The sequence below is a fragment of the Ambystoma mexicanum genome, chromosome 14 (genome assembly GCF_040938575.1).
Source record: "Ambystoma mexicanum isolate Mex_15411 chromosome 14, UKY_AmexF1_1, whole genome shotgun sequence".
In the NCBI taxonomy this organism is placed as follows: domain Eukaryota; kingdom Metazoa; phylum Chordata; class Amphibia; order Caudata; family Ambystomatidae; genus Ambystoma; species Ambystoma mexicanum.
In genome coordinates, this window is record NC_090940.1 from 149,924,844 (window position 1) to 149,950,793 (window position 25,950).

The 25,950-nt window shown below is 47.5% G+C and overlaps 1 protein-coding gene across 5 annotated transcripts in view; it reads right to left on the reverse strand.

Moving 5' to 3' along the window:
• The window catches only part of PTGR2 (prostaglandin reductase 2), a 1,213,270-nt gene that overhangs the window by 322,797 nt on the left and 864,523 nt on the right, over positions 1-25,950 (reverse strand). The window lies entirely within an intron of this gene.

Genomic DNA, 25,950 nt, shown 5'->3' on the forward strand with positions numbered 1-25,950 from the left:
TGGATGAAATGGGTGACGTATGTGGATGGAACGTGTGAAAAATATGGATGGAACGAATGAAGTATGTAGATGGTACGGGTGAAATATGTAGATGGTACGAGTGAAATATGTGGATGAAGTACATAAAACAACTTAGAATACACAGAACGGATCGGAGTAAAAAGAACAGATTCGAATTCATGAAACGGATTGGAGTGCGTGGAACAGACTGGAGTGCATGGAACAGACTGGACTGCGTGGAACAGACTGGAGTGCGTGGAACGGATTGGAGTGCGTGGAACGGATTGGAGTGCGCGGAGCTGAGTGGAGTGCGGGGAGCGGACTGAGTGTGTGGGGCGGACTGGAGTGCGCGGGGCAGACTGCAGTGCGTGGAGCGGACTGCAATGCATAGGAATGTTTTGAAGTGCATGGAACGTTTGAAAGAGCGTGTAACCCATCATATCACATCACCACACTTACTCTCTTCTTTACACCACCACTCAACTAGAACACAGAGATACTATGACACCATTCGGTATAACTGTTCTCATACTAACATCTGCCGCATACTCCCCATCACTCTAAGGAGGAGCCCGGGAAACTTAAAAAGAAAACCACAGCATTTATAAATACAAAGCTGTTGTATTTATAAATGCCGCAAAAATGTAGCTTTGATTCTCCCGGGCTCCCCCGGTTCGGTTCGGAGTCCGGGAGACTCAAATCGAAAGCCACTGCAGTCATAAATACAATGCTGTTGTATTTATAATTGTCGTGGTTTTCTTTTTAAATTTCCTGGGCTCCTCCCGCCCCCTTCCTGCCTGCATTCTCTGCTCTCCGGCAATAATGAAGGAAAAGTCACCTACTGGGAGCTTTTTTTTTATTACAGCTGGCTGGTTTTTGCTTCATTAGTGCCGCAAGGGCAGATCTTAACAGAAGCACAGGAGGCTCATCCATTACACAAAATGGATGCCTCCTAGTGCTTGATATTTTTGAGTTTGAGCCTCATTTGCTCAAAACCTTACATAGGAACTTTGTTTAAAAATATTTTTTATACATATTTTTGATTATGGGTCATCTTTTTAGCCAATACAATTTTGGAGTTAACTATCCCTTTAAAACCGGTTTTCAAAAATAAGACAAAATGTCGAGATTTCGAAGAGCAAAAAAAACAAGGAGTCCCAACACTTCAATGTGCAGTAAAACTCTGGTCAGGGCTGGGGCTAAGGAGGACTCATGTCACCGGCTGGGGCAGTATGACCCAAAGTGACAGCAATAGGCTATATAAGTGACAAGATGTTTTAAGCTTTAAAGCAAAACATGCTTCAATAAATAATGAGGATTCGGATCCACCAGGGGACGCAGAGATGGGCTGACGCATCTCTACTCGTCTCCTCCAAAGGGTGCAGTTTATGGGACCTGAGCCCCCCCAGACACCCCTGGAGTGAGGCACAGACCCCCACCCCAACTCTCTGATGGCGTGGGGCACCCGTATACCCTGACTCCGGTCTTCCGGCGTGGAGCAGTTGTCGCTTTTGAACTTTTGAAGTTGGGAGGGAAAGAGGGCCTCTCCTCCCACCCCGTGCCGCGGTCCCACGCGAATCATCCTGGAGCCGGAGCTCGTGTGCAGCCTGGAGCCCTACCGGACAGTGTGGGTAAGCGGCTCCCTCCCCCGAAGCATGCGGAAGCTGTATCGCGGGAGCCAGCGGAACGAGAGCTCCAGCAGCCTAAGGATAGGCAGAGGCTTCTTGCAGCAACGACGGATATGCCGGAGGCTATTCCACAGACACGAATGGAGGGACCCGGAGTGGGGAGAGTCGTCTAGGCATCTGGAGAAGACGGCTCCGTGGTCCGAAGAGCAGAGAGTGGAGCGGAAGGAGGGAGGCCCTGCAGGGGGAGAGCAGCGCCGTGCGCGGACACTAGGCGAAGAGAAGGAAGTCCGGCGCCGTAAGCAGGAGCATACGCATAGCGGGGAAGGCACCTCGCCCGCCCGAACACTAAGCATAGAGACTGGGTCCGGCGGTGAGGGAAAACGAAGTTGGAAAGGTGAGGAGGCACCGGTACGGAGTGGATGATGCCCAGAGGGCGACGCGTAACAGGGGAATAAGCGGGGGATTAAGTGGAGGCTCCTGCCGGGCAAGTTGGGCATACTCAGGGGCCACTGGTCTGGGGAAGCCCCCAATGCATGCTGACGACCCAGAGGGGTCTTAAGGCAGCGAGGAACCCCCGGACTCCCAAAGGGCTGAGGAAAAAGCCGTGGGGCAAGGGAACGGGGGCCTCACCTGAAGGGACCCTCATCAAAAGATTGCACAGGGAGATTGCCCTCGGCCCTATAACCCGTCCCTGCCACGGATTGTTATCATACCAACAGGCACTCAGCAGGAGAGAGAAGTGCCGGGACACAAGAAGCGTAGTGTGACAAGGCACCATAAGGGCCCTGAGAGGCCTCACCCACAGCCACAGGAGGCGTGCAGTGACGTAGAAGGAGGGTGAAGGGCGAGGTAGAGTCCCCGTAACAGACTGATCTACATCTGCGAGGGAGAGTATATTGAAGATCAGGACCGCCCTCAAAGGGCTTTCGGCCCCCGCTTCTCCCACGGGGCTAGCCCTTATACCCTCTGGGGTGAACAAGGCTCCCGGCAGGGGTGCCCACCGGGTCTGGGTTCTCAGGGGTGGGCCTCACAAAGCAGAGATGATCTGGGGGTGCCTATGAACTGGAAGGAGTCCTTGCAGAGATTCTGGTGCCCGCTTCCTGGCTCTCCGACACCCCCCCCGAGATGGCGGCCCCGACGCATCAGGAACTTACAGACACTAGCACGGTCACCAAAGGTATGGCGGCCCTCCTGGAGGAAATCAGAGGATTCAGAGCAGATATTGCGCTACGTCTGGACTCCTTGGATAAGAAGGTTGATGACAGAGTTCAGGCACTGGAAAACAACACGGCCTCAAACGACATTTTCGAGACTCAATTCGACATGTGCTTGGTGGAGCTCGAGAGAAGGGAGGAGAAATGCTCCCTAAAGCTTGATGATTTGGAGAACAGGGAACGTCGATGCAACCTGCGCTTTCTAGGGTTCCCGGAGCGCGATGGTGAAACGCAAGCAGACATTATAAAAGCTGTCAACGCGGTGGTGGGATCGCTCTTCGAAGGGGCAACCACGAATGAACCAACCATCGATAGGGCCCACAGAGCAGGGGCAACCAACAGAGGCCCCAGGTCCATTCTCATACGTTCCCACTATTTTGCGGAGAAAAGCAAAATACTTGATCTAGCTCGCAAGAAAGGCCCAGTGGGTTGGGAGGGGGCCCAGATCTCGGTGTATCAGGATCTCTCGGCCTTTACCCTGGCGAGACTTCGACTCTGTTCCCCGTTGACGAAAATGCTCCAGACCAGGGGGGTCCGGTATAGGTGGGGGTACCCATTCTCACTTTCCTTTGGGTTTGAGGGCTATAAATATGCCCTGGTTACGGAGGACGATATCGACAGGGTGTCGGGGGAACTCTTGGACGGTCCGAATATGGAGTTGGGTGAGCAAGACTGTGAACAAGCCCCAAAAGGCCCCAGTGGGACCAAGGCTCCTAAGGAAAGGTGTAAGGTCCGAGGTCACAGGAAATACAGGAGAGTGGCACCAGTATCTCCGGAACAACCAAACACTTGAATAGGCTCCGGATGCTCGACAATCAAGCCGGTATTCGATTTTGTGAGTGGGGGTGTGACATAATTGTTCATAGTCTGTATGGATCACGGGGATGGGGGGGCTCGAGTTGTTGTTTATGAAGAGATAAAGAGCCCAGAGGGGGGAGACAATGGTGGCCTGGCTCGACGACAAAATGAAGCTGTCAACCAACCAGGCGATCAGGGGGGAGGGCGGTGGAGGGGGTGAAGTGTGGGGGTTAGTTTATTGGGGTTCTAGTTGTAACACGCCAAGTTTTCTGGACTACCTTGCATTCCTAGGGCTGTCTCAGGACATTAGTAGAGTGCAGAAGCATTGCGGGAGAGATGACATTTGGTGCTCCACCAAGGGAGCCGTGTGCTTCTGCCAACGCTTTAATGGATGATTTGCTCCAATTTCTGACTGTGGGGTTGTTAAATGTACGTGGGCTTAACTCTCCCACAAAAAGGTCGCTGGTGGTGAGGGAATTTACAAGGCTCCGGCTCCACTTCCTATTTGTACAAGAAACTCACCGGGTTCGGGGTAAAGAACCAAAGCTCAGAGCCAAAACCATTGACCGGGTGTTTGCAGCGTCCTCCCAGGCAAAAAAGCGTGGAGTAGCTTTACTGGTCTCTCCCGGGGCCCATTAGCATCCAAAGATCAGAAGTTAGACCCAGAGGGACGATATGTAATGGTTAAGGGGGAGGTGCGGAGCCGGTTGTTTACCCTGGTTTGTATATATGCTCCAAATGAGGCGCAAGATATCTTCTGGGAGGGGATGAAAGAGAAAATGATGGCATTTTCCAAGGGTACTTTACTGGTGTGAGGGGATTTTAACATGGTTCTCTGCCCCGAGAGGGATAGGAAGTCTGCCAATCCCTGCCCGAACTTGCGACTTCATAAAAAACTGGCCGAAGCTTTCCAGAAAGTTAACGGGGAATTGGGCTTGAGTGACACGTGCGCTCCTGAGCAGGGCCGGGACCCGTCTTCACCTTTTATTCAAAGCCACATGCAACATTCTCCCGTATTGACTACGTTCTGGTCGACTCCTCGTTGCTGGGAGAGGTCACGGGTTCGGGAGTGGAGATCATCCCCTGGATGGACCACGATATGGTCAAGATAAAGATGGGTATCCCCCCTGCCCCTGGATCCCAGTGGAGATGCAACGATCTCCTCCTGCATGACAAAGAAGTGCACCAATCCCTCTTAGTGGCCAGAGAGGACTACTTCTCCATCAACGATAACGGGGAGGTCGGTGTCATGGGAGTGTGGGAGGCATTCAAGGCGACCATTAGAGGCACCCTTATTGGAATAGGTTCGAGAAGAAAAAGGGAGAGGGGCCACGAGGAGAAACTACTGAGGGAAAAGATAGATGCTATTCAATCGGGGGGGAAATTGAAAACGCAGATGTTCCCCGGGAAATGGGAGGAACTACAAAGGTTGCGCTCTAAGTTGGCAGACCTCCTGGTGGGGCAAACGGAAAGGAAGCTATCCTTCCTCAAACAGAAATATATGGAAAAGGGGGAAAAGGCGGATAATATATTGGCTTGGAGACATTGCGAGCTCAGAAACAGTAGGAGGGTGAATTCCATTCGCACCCCGGAAGGGGAATCTACCGTGAGGGATAGCAAGATAGCTGAACAGTTCAGGCGATACTATGAACGCCTGTATTGCTCGGAATATGCAGGGGACGGAACCGAGATAGACAGCTTCCTAGAATTTCTCCCGATCCCGGACCTTCTACCCGATAGGGCGGATTCACTAGAACTCCCCGTACCCCCACAAGAAATAATAGATACCATATCCTCTTTGAAGAGCGGTACGGCCCCGGGGGATGTTGGGTATACGGTTAAGTTTTACAAGACCTACTGGTCCACGCTAGCCCCATTCATGGCCAAGATGTTTATTGCAGCATTGGATCAGGGCTCCCTCCCACCCATGATGATGTCCGCTTTGATTGTAGTGCTCCCTAAAGAGGGGAAGGATCCCTCCCAGTGCCAATCATACCGCCCTATATCCCTCCTCAACACCAACGTTAAGATCCTGGCCAAACTCTTAGCAAATAGACTGGCGAAACTCCTCCCTTCCTTGGTGCATGGTGATCAGGTGGGCTTTATTCCGGGACGTCAGGGATCAGATAACATAAGAAAGACCCTGGATCTCATGCATGAGGCATCAAGGCAGGGGGTGGAGGGTTACCTTCTCTCGCTAGACTCAGAAAAGGCCTTTGACCGTGTCGAGTGGCCTTACATGGGCAAAGTCCTTCGAAAAATGGGCCTGGGAGATAATTTCTGTTAGTGGGTCGCAGCATTATATAGCGGCCCCTCGGCGAGAGTATTGGTCAATGGCGGCACCTTGGAACCTTTGTCCCTTTCTAGGGGCACTCGGCAGGGATGTCCCCTGTCACCCCTTCTATATGCTTTGGCAATGGAACCCCTGGCTATAGCGATTAGAGCTGACCGAGAAATCACAGGGATAAGGTGTGGCGACTGTGACTTTAAACTCTCCCTGTTCGCAGATGATATTCTGGGTTACCTAACAAACCTCCAGGTCTCTTTCCCCCGATTGTTTGACCTTATAAGCTATTTTGGCACCTTTTTGGGGCTCAAGGTAAACATGTCCAAGTCTAGCATTATGCCTATGGCTCCAGAGATCCAGGACATTGGGGGTAATTCCGAAATACTGGGTGTAAGAATAGAGCGGGTATCCACCAGGTATCTGGGCACCACCATTCCCAGCGATTTGTCGCAACTTTATCAATGTAACTTTCCGGGGATCTTGGCTCAGATCAGTAGCGACCTCAAACGCTGGGCACCCCTTACACTCTCCTGGTTCGGGCGCATGGTTACGGTAAAAATGAACATCTTGCCCCGCCTTCTTTACCTCTTTGCAGCCCTCCCCATGGTGATCCCCAAAGCCTTCTTTGAGGTATTGCAATCCCGGGTCCTCCAGTTCATTTGGAATGGTAAAAGAACACTAGTCAAATTTTCTACCCTGACTCTTCCAAAGTCTGAGGGTGGATTCGACCTCCCGGATTTTAGGCTTTATTATAAAGCAGCCCAGCTCCGGGTGATGTTGGAACACATGAGGGATGACTTGGGAACATATTGGACCTACATTGAAGATGTCCATACCCATCCGAAAAAAGTCAGGGACCTACTGTGGGCCCCCCCTAAAACCCTCCCTTCACCCTTAAAACGCACCCCACCTTAGCGGCCCTTTGGGCAGCCTGGAAACCCAACAAGGACAACAAGCAGCTGTCCTCCTGGCCGTCCCCTCTAACATCGCTTTGGGCCCCCCCCGTCAACTTGGGCGCTAGGGGCTTCCAAGATACCCAATCTTGGTCAAACATGGGCTTGGAGAGGGTTTTTCAACTCTCCCGCAAGGAGGGCTTCATAGAATACGACCAATTGATTGAGGCATTGGGTGACAACCCCCCCTCAATCTTTGAATATCTACGCTTAAAGGGAATACTGACCCATCCTCGGTGGGCCGAACAATTTAAACGCCCCCTCACTCCTTTTGAAAAGGTTCTGGCCAAAAGCACATCCCGGAAGGGCTCCCTATCTAAGTTTTATTGTGCGTTGATAATGGCGAACCTGGAGGGTAGACAACCCTTCAAACGAATATGGGAAGAAAGGCTGGGCAAGTCACTGTACGACCACACATGGAGGACAATTTTCAAATCCATTTTTACGGGATCACTGTATACCGCTGCCATGGAACACAGTTTCAAGATACTCCACTCATGGCATCGCCCCCCGGCCACCCTGTCCAAGATGTTTAAAGATGTATCCCCTTTTTGCCCTATGGCATGTCATCAACGAGGCACCTGGTTTCACATGTGGTGGGAATGTCCGGTCATTCAGGTTTATTGGTCGGAATTACTCAGCTGGATTAAGGATAAAGAGGGGTATTGCCCGTCCCTGCTTCCACTGGAAATCCTCCTGGGCTCTCCTACGCCAGAGACCGAACAGAACGCATTTCCGAGGGTCATTGGGGCCATGTTGAGAGCAGGGAGACTGGTGCTTGCCCAAAAGTGGAAAAGCGCCCTAGCCCCATCTAAAGAGGAATGGCTCTGCAAACTTAGGTCGATCTTTACTTATGAGAAAATTACTGCGATCATGAATGATACCGTGTCGGACTTTGTACAAGAATGGACGGCAGTGCTTCTCAGCGAGGACTACATCTCTATGCGTCTGTAAAGCACATCCTACAACGCTTCCATATCACGCCCCTCTCCACCATCTTTAGGAACCTAGTTTGGTTCCTGGCCTGCTGGAAATCAGCCTGACCCCACTATGTCAATTGTTAGGTTTAATGTCAAAATGGTAACCGCATGTTCTTTTCGCAGCATCTATAACATGCAAAACCTCAAAGCTTGGTATGTCGAAAAGTTGGGTGGGTGGGGAGGGAGGGGGGGAGGCGGGATGGGAGTAAAAAGTAAAAATACTGGCATTCATGTTTGTTTGATGTATTGCAGGCAGGCAATGCTCGTGCGCCCCGCCTTATATGTAAATGTCAATAAAAACAAAGTTAAAAAAATAAATAATGAGAATTCCCAACCTGGCGATGGGAAATATTCAATGAGCATGTGAATCCATGAAAGATCCAACGCTGGAGAATTATAACCAAATTTATATGCATGTAATGTTATATGTAAGCATTCTGTGATATTTAAAATTACAAAAACGTAATATACAAAACATATAGGCACTTTCATAGTTTTAAAATAATATAAATAATTAAAGTTTGGTACATCTCTTGCACCCACAATATATAAATTATATAAACTATATACAGTAGCAATTGTACATTTACACTCCAGATACGTACATATTTAAACATAAATGGGGCTGATTTATTAAGCTAAATAAGCAGGTTAAAGAAGACTAAGGGCCTCACGTAGGGGTTGGGCGGTAGTGCCAGGATACCGCCCAATGCTATTAGCATTACTGCAACTTGGTCTGGCACAATTTGCGATTAAGCGCGAGTTGCCTTGAGGAGAGTAAGGAACTCATGGTGGCAACAGTAAAGACAGAATCAAATGATCACAGTTCAAGTAAACTGTATGCAGGTGGAAAAAATATAAACCTAAATCTAAGATGGGAGCAAGCGTTGACGATCAAATGAAAATAAGGCAGTCCTAGTGGCGTTGTGTCAAAATAAAAGGGCCTATACTAAGAAACCTATTGCCAAACCTTACAACTAATACAAAAAGGGTGTGGGATAGTTCTCAAGAAATAATATGTCAAGATGCGGTTCCTTGGGTCTCCCTTCCCCATGTTCTAAGCAGACGGGGGAAGGTGGGATCTTGGAGCACAGTACAGTCTTGAGCTTTCCCAGCACGAGATGACAGTTCGATTTGCAGCTATGATGACCATCGATTGCCAAGTCTCATTTCTCCTGAAAGTCTCTTGCCTTCAAGGGCCCGACAGTCAATAGCAAAACAAAACACAAAGTTCCTTTTCACGTTTTCTTTGGGTGATGGCTTAAACCCTGGATTTCCCTCATTCGGGCTTGGAGACCCTCCAAAAACAGTTCCTAATAGTATCAAGGCCTTTGTTGGTTTTGAGACCTGGTGCCGAGGGCTTGAGAGCTTCCAAAGTATCAAAGCAAAGTTCTTTCACAAGGGTTTCTTCCCTGCATTTGGATGCTGGGTTTCCACCCCTGGGTCCCCCTCTTCTGGGCGCAGACCCTTCTCAAATCTTCAGCATCCCTCCTCCGGGTTCACTATGGTTTGCCTTTTCACTTAAAAATCTTAATGTCTTTTTAAAAGTTCCAGTGGACATCCCTCGGTCGGGTTCACCTTTGTCGACACATCGTTTTGTGGGACTTTAGACTTGGCCCCCTTCTCGTCAGCATCCCTCTTCCGGGTTCACTCTTGCCAAGTTCACATTCACTTTGCTTTCAATGATTTTGTGGGATTCTCTTCCCTTGCTTTCTCTACAGTTTTTAGGTCAAAGGCTTTCGACTGTACGGGGATTCTGCTTGACCTCCTGTATGACCACTTTGACCTAAGTTGGCGGCTCTCCTACGGCCTTCTGGTATCTGTAGTTTCACTCAGACGGGGATCGACCAGAGTCTCTCGAGTTAGCACCCACTTAGTGCCGGTTCCCTCTGCATCTGGTCTCCCCTCAACACTTGTACAGTTCTTTGAACTTGCCACTTTGCGTCTTTCACTCACCACAGCCCGGCACTTATCGGTTCTCCCCTCGACTCACTGGCTGTGATGAACTGCTGGACATTCCTCGTAACTGGAGTCAAGGCCCGTACCATGGAAGCAGGAGTCTCCCTCGCTATGCTTATCAGTGTTGACACGTTCGGTATACCGTTGACATCTGTTGCTGCACACTTGGGCTATTGTCCTCGGTCTTACGATTCGCTCTGTGGAGGTTTCACGGGTCTGCGTCGAAAAAGGGCATGGTCGTGTCTCTCCTTGTCAGCCTCTCGATATTCGCCGCCTTTCTCCTCCTCTTGAACTGTCGGGACTGGGTAGCTGTCTCGTTGTGCGGTCTGCCTTGCTCGTACTGTGCTCTCTTGCTCCACCTTTTATCCCTGCTGGGAAAGGAAAGGGCCGTCAGGTGTGTGTGTGTGATTCAGATTAACTGCCTGACTTTGCCTGACGCTGGGATTGGTACATGTTAGGTAAACAGCTCTAAAGTTAGCCATTTGGTTTTCATGTCGGAGAAAAGTGTTCGAGTCGGGAAAGGGGAAAGGTATAGGTTTTGTGGGAACTGCAATTGTGGGTCACTTTCGCCTGGGAGTTCGGAAAATGACAATCAGAGGGACGGGATTAGTAGGGTTTTCGGGACAAACAGGGATATCTGGGTTCGTGAAATAAACAAGGGGGATTGTGGGAATGGTAGTATTTTATTTGACCCATTTGGGAGTGCGGGAAATGATAATCAGAGGGACGTGGAGAAGAATGATTGAGATTATTCAGATAGGGAACCGGAAGGCAGGGATTCTGAGAAAGATGATTTCTAAATGTAACAGGGGGTGGGATCATAGGGGGTTGGTTATATACAGAGGGGATGATAGATTTGGGTAGAAGAGATTATATGGATGAAAGGGGGGTGGATGTGGAACAGCCCACAAAGATCTCAGGGATCTCACCCTCCTCTCCTTCTTCCCCAGTATGATATTGCATCTCCCTTTGGGCATTCCCCTGATCATAACCCCAGACTCCCCTACCCAGGTGATCTTTCCCTACTTGTCGACCTTGAGGGTTGGGATAAGAGAGGGCCAGTTCTTTGTTGGCCATCTGAATAAAGGTTTCTCAATGTTCGCTATGTGAGATACCTTCAGGTTTTTCACAGGAGGTAAATTCCCATTCCCATTGGTTCCATTGGCGCAATTAGCGCTGAAATCATAGTGCTGAAAAGGGGGGGAAAGGGCAGATTTTTGCCTCCAGAAAAAAGCTTGAGGTAAAACTCCCACTTTCCGTCCAACTCGAGATTGGGTGGAGCGGTAAATACAGTGGTAATACTTTGACTGCCACATTTTACCACTCCGCCCAACTCATGAGGCTCTAAATGTACTAAGCTCAAAAAAAGGGGCAAGTAGAAAAATTACTTGGGCACTTACTTAAGCTACTTATTTTGTAAATCAGCCCCATATGGAGGGATGTCAACTTTTACTAAAGTTACTTACTGTACAAAATGTATGCGCTTACAGTTAAAAAACAGTATGCAACCAATTATTAAAGCATACACACATCTATATATTGGTTTTGTGGTAAACATTATATTTCTTAATTTTAATACATTTTACAAACGTTTTGTCTCACAATGGGGAAAAAAATGAAGCTCAAGAGCAACTGCTTGAAAAAAATACCACGATGTAAAAGAGACATACACCATTCACATAAAAATAAAAAAGCAGTTTCCCTCCCACCCCAAGCCAATCATCAAGGCCACATGTTGCGGGGGAAAGGCGGAGAGGAATAGAGGGAGCAACACGTGAAGAACTCCCCCCCAGAACTACAGCCCCCAGGTCTGAATCACAGGCCCAGCGCTCCCAAGGGGCAAGAGAGACAGCACCCCCCCACCGCTAAATCAAGGTCTGGCCCACCCAGTTTCCCTCCCATCTCAGTCTGTGGAGGGTAGAAAGGACAATAAACCGAGGGCAAGGCAGTGACGTCACCTAAAGGTGTCCACTCTCATCGCGGGGCCACAACACGGAGGCTATGTCCAAGGCAAGGGGGAAACGGGGCTCGAACCATACGAACCCACAATCCACCAAACAGAACGCAAACTTGCTCCAAATGTGGTTGTCGGATACCCCGGTACACACTAGGGGAAGGAAACAGGAGGACCCCCCAGTTGACCGCAATCCTCCCAACACGGGCAATCTTCCTCCATCAAGGGATGACATGCATGCATGGTTCGTGGAGCTGCAGGACAAGTTTATGTCAACGGTGCATGACCACTTCGCCATGATGAGGAATGAAATGAAGCAAGTGGTCCAAGAACTGAAGTTAGATGTGGCCAGGCTGGAAGAAAGGACAGACACGCTCGAGAGAATCGTCAAGAACGCAGAAGAAGCAGCACTGCAAAACAGCGAGAAGCAGGAACACCTGGTGCGGCTGACTAACAACTTAAGAGATCCAATGTGAGGACCTAGAAAATTGATCCCGCAGATCCAATATCCGTATTAAGAATATGGCGGAGTCGGTACTGGATAAGGATCTTAAAAACGCAGTCCAGGAGGTGTTTAGAGAGATTATAGAGGCGCAAGAAGCGGAAACCATTGCGATCGACACGGTGCATAGAGTGGGCCCAAAAAGAACTGGCGCGCCAGGGGAAAGACCAAGAGATGTGCTGGTAGCCCTCTCCATGTACCCGCAAAAAGAACAAATCTTAAGGAGGGCGAAGCAGGTAGTCCACATAAGGATGAATGGGGTAGACATTCAGCTATACCAGGACCTGGCATTGGTGACGTTACCAAAAAGAAGAGAGATGGCCCCGCTGGTAAAGGAACTGGTGGCAAAGGAAATATGATACAAATGGACGTTTCCATTTGGACTGCTGTTCGAGTGGGAAGGCAAACAAAGAAGAGTGACAACATGTGAAGAAGGGCTCCACATTATGGACATACATGTAGAGGGGGTGGAAGGCAGGGGCAACAAGGCAAGGGGAGAATACCACAAAAGGATGAAGGGAAGGGAAGAGGTACAACAAAAGAAGAAGCAAAATGGAAGGGGAATCACCACAAATACCACAGCTGAGTAGAGAGGAAATATCGATTTGATATTGTTAACCATCGAGGAACTGGCTCATAATCTGAAAACCTTAGATGAGGATATCAAAGGATTAAAATCATCACTAATCAAAGGCCTTACAGCCAATCAACTTCAGGAAGTCCTGGACGATACAAACCAGAAGTTACAGAAGTATAAACAGGAATTGGAGACTAAAAAAATCAGGAAGTTTAGACGTGACACACTGGACTACAAACTCGATATTGTGTACACGTGGCAGGAGTAATACGGTCATCGCCCAAGTAAACCATATCCGGCCATACACCGAAGCCGGGACCACCTGGTAACGAAACCTCAACATCTGAAGCTTCCAGTACGGAATTGGAAATTCAAGCAACCACGGAAGCAGGAGGCGGTGTTACTCCGCAGGAGGAGCCACCAACTGTGGATAGAGCCCGTTTTTTAGAAAAGGACCCATCAGACGAGGGGGTAAGAAAATATCCACAAAGAAAGAAATTACAAAAGAAGAGCTAGTAGTGAACATATCTTCTTATCCATTGTCACATTTGGAACTACAGGTTTTGAGTAAGGGACTGTCATTTGTTCCACAAAGCAACAGTACTCTTTTGAAAGAAAAAATTGATTTTTTCAGATTGCTGCGTAAAATGAAACTGCGACTTTTTTTTTGAGGGGCATGATGAGGACCAAGACCAACAGAGTCGTCTGACATTCCTTGAAATTAAACCAAAGAGTGTGTTTAACCCACCTGTCCAAAATCACATCCTGTCGGTGTTTGAAAAATCAGTTCTTCGGGAATTTAGGAAATTGCACTTTCAAAGTAAAGGATATGGAAACTTTACTGTGAGAGAAAAACAGACACTGAGGAACCTATTAGATAACACCAATATTATTTTCAAACCAGCCGATAAGGGCGGGGCATTGGTTTTGATGGATAAAGAGGATTAAATCAATGAAATCGAAAGACAGCTCGCAGATCCAGAAACCTACAGGGAGATTCCCTTTAATCCAACAGCAGAGGTCTTGCACGTAATGCAGAAAACACTTGATGATGCAGTGGAGAGAGGAGTCATATCAGAGAAAACACGATTTTTTTGGGAAAATAAACACCCCATAACACTGGTTATTTATATTTTGCCAAAAATACATAAAAGGCTTATGAATCCCCCTGGCAGACCGATCATTGCTGCTTCGAATAGCCTATTGGAGCCGTTGGCTCAATACCTAGACAAGCTCTTACAGCCCCTGATACAGAATACAGCTACATACCTGAGGGACACCATGCAATTTCTACAAAGATTACAAGAAGTACAATTTGAGGTTGTACGTGATACCCTTTTCATGATGGATGTCACCTCCCTCTATACAAATATTGTACATGATGCGGGCTTAGAAGCCGTTGAATGGATCCTATTAAGATCTGACAACTGTCAGGGAGACCACCTATTCATTCTAACACTTCTCAAATTGGTCCTAAATAACAACTTTTTCAAATTTGGTGAGAGGTTTTTTTTTCAGACCTCAGGCACGAGCATGGGGGCCGCTATGGCCCCATGCTATGCCAACATTTGTATGTATTATTTGGAACACGAACATGTGTTATCCATACCAAGATGGCAACAACATTTATCCCTATATGTGAGAAAAATCGATGACATATTTGGGATATGGACGCGACCAACAGAGGAGCTGAATGCGTTCTTTGAGATGATGAACCAAATGCATTCTAGGATCTGCTTTACAACTGAAACTAGTCCATTTTTTGGATATTGAGGTCTACACTTTGGCACAGGGACTGGCGACTAGAGTATTCACTAAGACAACAGACAGAAACAGCTTATTGTTAGCTACCAGTTTCCACCCACAGATAACTATCGAGAGTGTACCAAGGTATAGACGGAACATCTCTGAAATAACTGAATACCAGCGACAATCAACTTTATTGGAACGTAAATTTGTAGCAAGGGGGTATGATGCAACATCTATTCAATAAATCTCCGGAAGGACGAGATCTATAGGAAGGGAAACTCTCTTAAATCCAAAACCTACACAAACTGATGACCATTTGGTGTATGTGACTACATACTCGACACAGACACAAAGTGCAAGGATTAGGAGGATAATCCAGAATCACTGGCAGATGCTACAAATGGACACTCATTTACAACAGCTTTTCCCCCAAGTACCTAGATTCGCCTACAGGAATAATAAAGCACTGAGATCAAGCTTGATAAAGGCCGAAATTCAGATACCTACAACCAAGATCATGCACAAGGGTACGATTCCATGCCAGAATTGTCCACACTGTGGTAATATAATCAAAGGCAACAGTATTACACATCCACATTCTGGTAAACCAATTTGGTTAAAACATTCCTGTACCTGCGATGCTACGAACGTTGTATAGGGATTGAAATGCCCTTGTGGCCTGTACTATGTGGGGATAACGACAAGAAAGGTGAAAACACGCTGGTCTGAGCATAAATCTAATATTCACACTAACAACCAAAAATCCCCAGTTGCAAGTCACTTTCACATAGCCAGACACACTGTAGCTCAGCTCAAATGGGTAATCCTTGAGCAAGTCAAAATGAGCTCCTTCAAAGGGAGATCATGTGGATTGATCTATTGGACTCTCTAAATCCTAGAGGCATGAACGTTGAATTCGATCTGATGTGTTACATCTGAAATGTTAATGTGCATTTTGTACTATTTTATGTGGAAATGTATATTGAATAATGATAAGAAAATGCAGCTTGTCTGAGATATCAGAGTATAACATATTGTTGCCATTTAATTGGTGAGTTATATTGATTTATGTGAATGCATTTTGTCTGAGAAATTACAGGATAATATGGTGATTTTTTAAATGGTGAGGTTATTGTAAATGCTTAGATGCTGAGAACTTTGATCTTTTTAAAATTACAAGCATTACGTTTGTGATTTAATTCTCATTTCTTGGGGGGTGCCTATCTGAGTACAGACATCCTCGATCTTTGGGGTACGCTAATTCACATTTTTATGTTATCTGCTTATTAATATATTTCCAGACTGGCATGGGGACCGGGGCAGATCTTATTGTTCTGCTTTTCCCCCCCTCTGCTCGGTCATTTTTTGAACATACGGTGCATTGTGTGGTCTTTTCATCCATACGGACCTTGGGTGGGTCTGTTTAGGGCGGGTTCCATTGGGGCACCGGTTTATCTGTTTGTTATTATTATCACGTATTTTGTCTTAACACAACTTCAGGTGCTTATTAGATTGGGCTTATCTCGAGTGATATAGTCACACTCCCTTACCGATCCAAGATGTGCACGTACGTCCCGTTTCCCGTCGTTTACGGCGGATTACGTCATTAAGTACTATCTACGCATGCATACTTCCATTAGTGGCTTGTATCTGTCCGTCAGGCTGATCCGTGCGGCTACTCGATACTAGGAAGTCTGGTCTTGAGTGAATGGAGCTACGCGTCACTCTGGTAAGTGTACTTGTTCTTCTGTTGGAGGAACGTATTAGCTGTAGCATTGTGGTCGACTTGTTGGTAGGAATTCGACATTAAGAACCCTATATGCTCTGCTGTTACAGGCTAGTGATGACCACGGTCATGGTACGGTTTAATGCAGAAGGTCCGGTCTTATTATGTAGAGGTTTTACACTTCTGAACTCATTGATCCAGCTACCATCTACGTTGGTGTCATTTAGTTTCCCCGTTTGGGGGGGAGTGCATGGTGCAATTTAACACTGTGGTGTCTTATGGTCTTTGGGGTCCTCTGTGTTTGGTGTAGTCACTTTCACCCTCAGGGGTACCCCTATTACTTACACGGTGTGGTGTTATGGAATTTGTATAGTATACAGTGCATGATGCTCTGGTGAAGTATATAGTGGTGTTGGCACTACCTGAGGTAAATACGCTATTATTTGTCTTGTTTGATTAGGATTTCATTTGGAGACGTCAGTTCCCTGTGCCAAGTGTCAAGGTTGGTACTGGTTGGTGGCGGGTTAATGAGTTGTGAATGCTTACATCTGATTAATACCCTGATGTGGGAATTTCTGTACTCTCATAGGTGCACTCCCGCGTTTGGAATTAACCTGTGGAACGATTAGGCTTCCCATGCCCTGAAGATGATTGCTCTTCAATCCGAAACGCGTTGGCTGTATAACAACATATAGTGCAGTTTATTCGGATATATCTACGAAAGGAAGTCATTTGATGTTAAAGTTGTTTATATGTGGCTCTAAAAGCTGTAATTGTATCATGTGGAATTATCTGTTTCTCTATAAATAAGAGCCCTATGAGTTAATAGGGGTTCGGTGATACGCGTGTTTATCTTTTGTGAATTTACTGGAATTACAATGAAAATGCCATTGTCCTATGTTTATTAAATTATATTTGTTTTTTAATTGGAATTCTCAGTTGAAGTGTGTTTTAAAAAATATTTTGTAAATTTTGAAAATATTTTTCATATGTAGGTAAAGTGTGGACTTTGACGTGGTGCTGAGTTTCCAATAAATACATTGCTATACTAACTTTGGGTTCGGAGGAACCCTTTTGGAGTGCATCCCGGGGGTTACTATACAGTGACGTATGGTTTTGTTTTGCTCTAGAGAGGAAATACAGACATGACCAAGTCGCAGGGGACAAAACCAGAACTACAGGAGGTTGGAGAGGTGAACAGTAAAGGATATCCGGAGAACGCAATACCCAGTGGCCCGGCAGGGGACCAGGAACGGGTACACAGTAAGGACTGAGGAAGATGCAGGGTTTAGGATCCCCCGCGAAGTTCACCCCAAGTTCATTGAGGGCAGGGAGCGATAGGCTCAATGCTCCAGCATCCATAGGTACCCTGCCCCTCCTCGGGATAACAGTTGGTTCAAAGTTTATAGTTGGGGGGGAGTTAGGGAGTTTGGGGGGAGGGTGGGGAGGGGAACTCCGGAAGAAGGAAGGGATCTCAGCACTCGGGAACTCATGACATTCAATCCGAGCTAAAACGAGATGGGGAAACTCAGAACTTTATCATATAACGTAAGGGGCCTGAACTCCCCTGTGAAGAGGAAAAAGTTAGAGAGCATGCTCAGGAGGGAGAAGGCAAAAATTCTTCTGCTCCAAGAAAAACACTTAAGAGCCCAGGATAAAAAGAAGGTATATCTCAGAGGGTACAAGATATGGGCTCAATCAAATGCTATAGATAAAAGGGCTGGGGTGCTGATAGCAGTAAAAGAGGGAGCGGACGTTGTACTCACAGACAAGCTAACGGATAGGGAAGGGAGGTTTGCGTTTGCCAACCTTATGCTAGATGGCTGGCGGCGATATATGCACCCAACACGGGTCAAGATGGCTTCTTGCGGGATACGATGGGGAAGCTCGAGGGTTTTGCAAAAGGAGAGGTTATAATGGGGGGAGACCTCAATTTAGCTTGGCACCCACAAATAGATAGGAGCAAGGGGGGATCCCAAAGTCAGGGGGCACTGTCCAAGCATCTTAAGCAAATGATGGACCAGATGGCGCTATGTGATGTATGGAGGGAATTAAAGGGCCAAAAAAGTGAATTCACATATTACTCGCATGTATATAATGCGATGTCTAGAAAAGACTACTTTTTGGGTGTCGGTGGGGCTGATGGGCAAAATTCAAGGAATAGACATAGGCTCCATAGCAATGTCAGACCATGCCCCGCTATGGTTGGAGGTACTGACCCCGGGGAAGGGGGGAGGACTTTGGCGGTGGAGGCTCCCACAGGATCTTCTCCTGGACCCGGTAATGGAGGCTCCCACAGGATCTTCTCCTGGACCCGGTAATGGGAGAAGCGATAAGGGACAAAATCACAGAATATTTTGCACAAAACGAAACGGGAGATGTCCCATTGGGAACAGTCTGGGAGGCTTTCAAAGCGGTTATTCGTGGACATTTGATAGCACTGAAAGCCTCCAAAGGCAACCAGAGGCACTGCTGGGAAAGAGAACTCGAAAAGAAAGTAACAGACATTCGAGAGGAACTAATGACTCACCCCACCACGAGTCTCAAGAAGGCACTGAGACATGCGCAGGGGCAACTGGAAATGCTGTGCAATAAAAAGGCAGAGAAACCGTCCTCTATCTCAAGCAACGATACTATGTCAAAGCCAATAAGGAAGACAGATACCTGGCAAGGCAACTCTGCATAAAACAAAAGTCAATGACCATCACGAATATCAAAAATGCACAAGGTGAGACACAAACACGCACCCAGGATATAGGGGAGGCCTTTAAGGCATTCTACCAAAAGTTGTACGTTACGGAGTGCCCGGATGAAGGCAACAAAGACAGGTTCCTACAATCCCTCCCCATTCCAAAAATATCAGGGGAGGACAACAAGGCACTTGAGACCCTGATTAGCGAAGAAGAAGAGAAAAGAGCAATTGCAGGACTCCCAAACAACAAAGCCCAGACGGCTTCAGAGCCCCCTTTTATAAAAAATATGCGGACATACTCACCCCAGTTTTGACGAGACTTTTAAACACCTTCAAAGAAAGCGGAAACGTAACCCCGTCAATGAATGAGGCTAAGGTTCTGGTATTCCATAAAGCAGGAAAAGACCCCTCCCTTCCGGCTCTTATCGTCCCATTGCCCTGATAAATTTGGACTCTAAGATTTACACAAAAATTCTGGCTGCTAGGTTATCCCCACTATTGCCCATCCTAATAAACACTGACCAATCGGGCTTTATACCGGGTAGACAAACGCACGACAATCTAAGAAGACTAATACACTTAGTGGAAATGATAGGCATCACACACATGCCAGCAATCCTGCTCTCACTAGACGCCGAAAAGGCATTTGACCGGGTTCAGTGGTCTATACTTTTCAAAACATTGAAGCGCATGGGATTTGGAGATCATTACATAAACATGGTTAGAGCCAATTACAACTCCCCATCAATTAGGATAGCAGTAAATTGAGAGGTCACAGATAGGGTAGCGATAACAAGGGGAACCAAACAGGGACGCCCTCTTTCCCCCCTCCTTTATGCCATTTTCCTGGAGCCACTACTAATTAGAATCAGGGAGTCAACCCGTATAAAGGGGATTGAGATGGCGGGCAGACAGCACATAGTAATAGCCTATGCAGACGACATGATGTTGGCCCTAGAAGACCTGGGGAGGACTAGGCGCTAACCATAAAAGAAATGGAGACTTTGGGGCGATCTCAGGCCTTAAAATAAACAGAAAAACATTGGAGATATTACTTCTGGCAGGCGAGAGAAGGGAACTGGAAAGGGAAGCAGCACCAATAGGCCTAAAAATAGCAGATAGGGTAATCAAGTACCTGGGTATAACATTCACACACAAGGTGGACATGCTATATAAGGGAAACTATCCTCCGCTCCTGGATCGAGTAAAGGGGGATCTGGAACGCTGGTGCCCGCTAACGGTCTCATGGTGAGGTAGAATTCAGTCGGTGAAAATGAACATTCTCCCCCGGTTATTGTACTATTTTCACGCTCTCCCAATAACAGTCCCAAGATCCTTCTTAAAGGCACTGTCAAAGGCAATCTCGTCCTATATTTGGAAGAGGAAACCACCAAAGGTCGCCAGAGCTACCCTCACGGCACCTACCAGTGTGGGGGGGAATGTCCCTACCACACTTTAGAAAATATTACCAAGCAGCGCAACTATGGGTAGTGAAGGAATGGCTGGGGGAAGACCAACAAACAATATGGGTAACTCAAGATAGGGCGTTGGCCAGAACTGCGTTGGAGGACACTCTATGGAAACCAAAGCAACATAGGCACCCAAATCTCTGTATTAGCGAGGTCATGAAGACCACACTGGAAGCTTGGGATGAGCAAACGCAGAGGGGCATCATGACCACAGTGGAAGCTCTCTTCACACCCATTTGTTGGCACCCGAAATTCCCGCCGGGATTGGAACGTGGGGCCTTTGAGAAATGGGAAGCCGCACGGTGCACAAAAATTGGGGAAATGTTCCAAGATAAAGAAATAAGATCATTGGAAGAGTGTAAAACTCTACTAAACCTGACAGAGGCGGACGGGTACAAGTATGAGCAGCTCAGACAATGGCTTGCGACACCAGAAGTCAATCAAGCGGCTACAAGGGGCCTAACTCCATTTGAAAGGTACTTGTTAACCAACTCTGGATCCAAGAAGTTAGTTTCCTCTCTCTATAACTTTATCAACACACAGGAAGAAGAAGTTAAATGGGCCTACATGATCAAATGGGGGAGAACACTGGGGGAGGAGATTCTAAAACAGCAGTGGGTGGATCTGTGGATCAGCATACCAAAACAGACCCGATCAGTGCAAACCAGGGAAATGTGGCTAAAAATAGTTACACAATGGCACTACACACCGGAAAGGCTCCACACTATGTATCCGGAATCTTCCAATCGCTGCTGGAGGGGATGCTCAGAAGCAGGTAGGTGGAAGCACATATGGTGGGACTGCCACGGGATCAAAGGATTCTGGTCTGAAGTGAAGACGGAGATGAAAAAGATGTTTCCTGAGGTGGAACAGTTGGGGGAGAAAGTTTGGCTCTGCAGAATGAAAGACCAACAGGCCAAGAAATATAACAGGTCACAATGGAGGAGTTTTATGGGTTTAGTCATAGCGGCATAGGCGGCAATTGCTCAAAACTGGAAAAAGAAAGACCCACCTCTACTATATGCATGGCTGCAGAAGATCTGGTCACAAATGACCATGGAAAAGATAACACATATCTTACTGGGCTCGAACGAATCCTTCACAAAGGAATGGGGGGGGGTTGGACTACCTACAATCGGACTATATGGAACAATGGTGCCCGCATAATATCAGAATAACAGACATATTTAGTTCATAGACATTCCCGAGAACAAAAGCAATATCGCAAAGATCTTCCAGGTAGCAGGGGAAGGGGGGAGTTGTGGGATGCTCCTCAGTTAAACGCTACCTTGTATGTATGTGGAAAACAATACAAATAAGTTAAAAAAAAAAAAAAGAGCAAAACCAACAAGTAAAAATGGTAACAAAATCAACATTCAAAAATGGTTAAAAAAAGTGTACAGACTGGACAGGGGTATCTGTTCTTGTGCCCACTATATCGTTGGGGTAGAGGCAGAGACCACCCCACCAAGGTTCTCTAATGGTAGCTATGGATGAGCAACCAAGGCTGAGCCTCAAGGGAGGTGGTGCAGGCTGGTTCTTAGGTACAGTGATTCCCCAAGCTCCCCACAATGGAATGTCCACACACTATGTTAGGTGATAACATAGTCCTTTTATTAAAGGATAAACGTCAGGTAGATATATAAAAATAGATCAGACTCACTTTGTACTAGAAATCTAATCAGGTAATTTAACTTAATATATACAGTTCTATGTGGTCACAGTGTTACCTTTAAATTCAGTTATAATGCACCAACTGCTGACAGTTATTAAAAAGCATTTAAATGATTAGGCAAGAGTTAACTGCATAAACATTACTGTAGAAAGGCAGGTAATACTTAGAACATAGACAGAATGCTTTCTCTAGTGTAAAAAGGCATTAATGTGTGAGGATCCCCTCACCTAGGTAACCTGTAAGAAAAAGCTAAGGTGTACTTTATGTTGTATATTATAGTCCAGTCCAAATATGTTCATTAATAGTCTGCTTCTGTTTCTACAGATCCCACTCCCTCGAAGTACCTGGGAAGCCACAGGAGAACAGGGCTCTAGACGAATCTGGGATCCCTGGATGAATCTTGAGGATGGAAAATGGTCTTCCTCCTCACAGTACCTTGGGGGCCTTGAAAGGTGAAGTGGCACATTTTCTTTGCTTTACTCGACGATGCCCCTCAGGGATGCACCTCCCATTGAAGAAGGAGTCGCTGGGTCGCCGGTGTCAAGCAGGAGTAGGGAACCAAGCTGTGTCAGAAAGGCAGCAATGCAGGTCTGTCACGGCGGTCTCTGTTGTTGGGTTGCTATGCTGGCTGTGGATGTCCCATGAAGATGTAAACTTGCTGTGGACCTTATAAGGCTTGGATGAAGAAGATAAGTCCCTTGGTGGTCATCAGTGACTTTCTGTGGAGACGGCTGAAGTGCCAGTGGTAGGTGTCGGGTTTTGGTATTTCTAGGTTGGCCACCTTTTGAGTTCTTCAGTGCTGCAGCCGCAAGATGGAAGACAGAGTGGCTTCTGGCGACTTGGTCTTGAGCACTCAACTGCACTGCGGGCCCTCACCAAGTCTGAACCTCCGGGACGCTTTCTTCAGTGTTTGGTGGTGGAAAACCCACCAGCTGACACTATCCTGCAGGCGACAACCATGGATCTTCCCGAGGGCGGAAAAGTGGACAGATGTCCAGTCTGCAGTGCCCCTTGAAGATTTCCTGCAATATTTGGAACTTTGGCAGTTTCGGGCATTGAGCAGTACTGTGCAGGAGTACCCTTCTTCTGGGCAATGCATGACAACTTGGCTTCCAGCGGTCACGGACACTCTGGACAAAATAGATGGACTTCTTGGGCTCAAGATGTCCAAGCACTTATCTTCTGGACCCACAAAAGCACCTCTTCAGAATGGCAGGCACACAGTACTGGCTTCCAGGATACTTTGGGTTAAGAGCAGCAGTTGCACAATGTCCCCTCGTTGCAAAGGGAAGAGGTTGCCTAACCAGGTCCTCTTTGGCTTTGTCCTCAAATCAGCAAAGCAAAGCAGATTTTGGATTTGATGAAGAGTTGCAGCCGCAGACTTCGTCTCCAGCTGGATTCAGGATAGAAGCTTCTTGAGACTCCACCTTCTGCTTCTGTTTCAACTTTCAGCTTCTGACAAGGAGGTCGATGAGGGGTCTCTAGTTATACACACACATTCCCCATTCACTCAGGCTGAGCCAGGCTCAGCAACCAATCACACAAAGTGAATTCTGGCAGCTACCAATCATGTTCACAGGCATTCAGGCCATTCACCCGAAACCAGACACTGATAACACAGGATGTAGATTGGAAGCAACTCACAGCCTTGCAGACGATTCACTGCATTCATTCAGTTACAGTCAGGGCGGGCACAGGCATTGTGACACAACCAAATCCAGACACCCTCAAACACAGAATGTGATTTCACTCCTCTCTGCATTCAGGCAGGTCCTGCTCCTGTAGTGTAGCAACAACAGCAATCTCTGGGAAGGCTCCAGCTAGACTAGCAGGGGCAGCCCCAGTTCCATATATGGTTCTTCCATCCAGCATCCAGTCAGGGCAAGGGAACAGTGACAGAGTTTCTGTAACTCACTAGGGAAAAATCCCAGCGCACCTCCTTGCAAGGAGAACAAGTTTTATTTCCACAAAAATAGAAATGTGCCTGCAAAATTGGTATGAGCAGCACTCGATGAAGGCATAAAGTGTCATTAGTGATGTAAAATTACATAATGTACAACTCCAAATGGCTGGTTGGTGCGACCCTACATATAGGGCCTCATTACACGGTAGGCGGTAGGGATTTAACGTTACCGGTAATGGAATACCGGTAACGTTAAATCCCCATGCGGATCACGACCCGGCTCACCGCTATTAGCGGCACCGCTAAGTAGGCTGCCACTAATAGCGGCCAGTCCGCGTGCGTGCGACCCACCATCCCGTAAATAGCGCCATGCCGCCAATAGCACACCATCACGAGTCAAGCGGCCATGCTAATAGCGGCATGGTAAAGCACCCAAAACCCCTTACCGCCATGGCGCTAATACCGCCATCGCGAACCACCCGTTAAGAGAACTGAGCAGTGTTCCCACCTGCCACAGGTGGACAAAATCAGCACAGGTGGAGGCAATGGAGACTGTGGCAGCTCAAAAGGACAAAAGGAGCACACCACACCCCTTCCCACACCCCTTCCCACACCAAGATGGTTCCAATACTGGCAGCATTACATGTCCTGGAGGACCTCATTGCAGTGCAGCTGCAACAACAACAGGCAGCACAAGGGAGACGCAGGAGGAGAAGGAGGGCAAGACAGGCACAGCAAGCACCACCACGGCATCCAATCATACCACAGAGGCACCCACCAATCCCCAGGATCAGAGCCAGTCCATTTAACCTAACCTCTGAGCAGATACACACCCTGCACCCTCTGGACAGGGCTACCATCACCAGCATCGTGGACATGATCCACGACGACATTGTGAGCCTCATAGACATCAGAACTGCCATCCCCCTGCTACTGAAGGTGGTGAGTGTGCTGCACTTCCTGGCCACAGGCACCTACCAGCATAGAGTGGGACAGATGCATGGCATCTCACAACCAGTATTCTCCCGCACGCTGAACCAGGTACTCGATGCCCTCCTGAAGCATGCACCTGAACACATATCCATGCCACGGACAGCCCAGGAGATTGCAAACACAAAAGTTGGCTTCTATTCACTGGCAGGCATCCCAAGTTGCATCTGGGCCATCGACTGTACCCATGTGGAATTGGTGGTCCCACATCACAATGAAGTAGTCTACCGAAACAGGAAGCAATTCCACTCTATCAATATCCAAATGGTATGTGACGACAACAAGATAATCACACATTGCTGTGCTCGATTTCTGGGATCAACCCATGATTCCATGGTCCTGCGGAACTCAACTACCCCACGCTACATGGAGCAACACACCGGACAACGTTCGTGGCTACTTGGTGAGTAGCAGGGCAAGCACATGGCAATGTGACTGGGGGGGTGGAGAGATACGTACTCCAACTGGGTGTGAAGGGGGGGGAGAGATACGTACTCCAACTGGGTGTGAAGAGGGGGGGAGAGATACGTACTCCAACTGGGTGTGAAGGGGGGGGAGATACGTACTCCAACTGGGTGTGAATGGGGGGGAGATATACGTACTCCAACTGGGTGTAGCCTGTCGTATGTGGGCAAAATGCACATACAGACGTACAGAAATGTCCATCTGGGAAGGCGGCAACGTACTTCAGTATAAGCTACACAACACAGATGACATTCCAGGTCTAGTAACATTAAACATCCATCCACATACAAATTGCACAACATTCCACGCCACAAAATACAAAAATTCCACACATGCCATCAAGATAGCATCCTGAATTAATCCAGCACAACATCAATAATGCAATGTGCCCTATAATGCATGCAAAGGGATCACCACTAGCCATACCAT